Source organism: Rhagoletis pomonella, unplaced genomic scaffold, assembly GCF_013731165.1.
Source record: "Rhagoletis pomonella isolate Grant_MI unplaced genomic scaffold, Rhpom_1.0 Rhpom_scaffold_25680, whole genome shotgun sequence".
Taxonomy (NCBI): Eukaryota; Metazoa; Arthropoda; class Insecta; order Diptera; family Tephritidae; genus Rhagoletis; species Rhagoletis pomonella.
Window position 1 is genome coordinate 1 of NW_023484141.1, and position 1,564 is coordinate 1,564.

At 30.7% G+C, this 1,564-nt stretch overlaps 1 long non-coding RNA gene across 1 annotated transcript; it reads left to right on the forward strand.

Annotated features, from left to right (window-relative positions):
• The first annotated feature begins 6 nt into the window (after window positions 1–6).
• On the forward strand, window positions 7–1,558 carry LOC118732712. Its single transcript, XR_004992181.1, has 3 exons — window positions 7–126; window positions 377–568; window positions 1,368–1,558. It is a non-coding gene; the product is annotated as an uncharacterized LOC118732712 (long non-coding RNA).
• Window positions 1,559–1,564: the final 6 nt, after the last annotated feature.

Below are 1,564 nucleotides of genomic sequence, written 5' to 3' on the forward strand. Positions count from 1 at the left end.
AAAAAAAAACCTTAACATTTTTTATAGGAATGCGATAAAAATTCGAAGGAGACTTTTTCTATGTGTGTTCCTATTACACACTTACATATGTAACTTTACTGTGTAGGAGTTGCGCTGTAATTGAACGTGAGTATACCCAAATTAACAAAAAGAAACAGTAATTTATTTCTTACAGGTTTTAGATTAATTATATAAACATTTTGAAAAGTTATTTACAAAATCGACATACCTAAAAATTTCGATGGGAATGGGTAAAACTTAACTGATATCAAGTGGATATATTTAAGCTTAGAATTATATTAAAAATAACATTAAAAAGAGATACTTCGGCAAAATATTAATATTACAGTGCTTTGTACTAACATTTATATTACAGGATTCACAAAGGCAGAAGGCTTCCTATGGTAGCGCCAGTAGGTCTACATCGTCTGCATTGCCTAGCCGCGACAAACAGCGTGACAACCGTGATAACAGACGAGATAGTCGTGACGTTGTACGTGACCATCGAGACGAAAGGGAGCCGAGGGACACACGACACTCGAAAGATAATAATCGATTTGACTACAAGGTAAAATTTTCCTTAAATATATATGCAGATCTGATCAACAAATTAGCAACGAAATTCAAAATGATATTGTTTGCAAATTATGTTTATTTATTTTTAATAATTTTCATTTAAAATATAATTTGACCTATAACAGAAACCACAATAATAAAAGTTTAAAAGCTTGCACAAATTGCAAAAAAATTAATCAAACTTCAAAAAATTGCCATCAAAATTTTAAAATTTTTAGTTAGAATATTTAGAAAATTTTCGGGTATGCAGTTTTGTAGCCCATTCAATTGTAGTATAAGAAAGTGCAAGTTTCAAGTCGTTGAAAATTACCGTTAATTTTTTAGAATTTTTTTTTGTGGAGGGTGTTGCTGTTTTTTTTTTCATATAAAAAAAATTTGATCATGTGTTTTATGGCAGAAAATGCGAAAACCCTCCACAAAAAAAAAAATCCAAAAAATCAACGGTAATCTTTAACGACTAGAAACTTGCACTTTCTTATACTACAATGGAATGAGCTACAACTGCATACCCGAAAATTTTCTAAATATTCTAATTAAAAATTTTGCTGACAATTTTTTGAAGTTTGATTAAAATTTTTGCAATTTGTGCAAGCTGTTAAACTTTTTTATTGTGATTTCTGTTTTAGATTGAGTTAAGATTTATATTAAAATTATTAAAAATAAATACATAAACATAATTTGCAATCAATATCATTTTGAATTTAGTTGCTAATAAGTTGATCGCATCTGTATATATAAATATATACAATACATTCTTAAAAATCGTACCTGAATGAATTTGTTATTTCCAGGGCGATCGTTCGCGCACAAGAGAATACCAAAATGATTATAAGCGGGAACGTGACAGCCATGATAACCGTAGACCTCGCGAAGACGATCGTTATCGTCCCTCTTCTTCTTCTTCTTCATACAAGAATAGTCGTCATAGCGGCAATGGCCGCGATGAACGCTCACGTCACGATTTGTCATCTCAAAATCCTACCTCCTC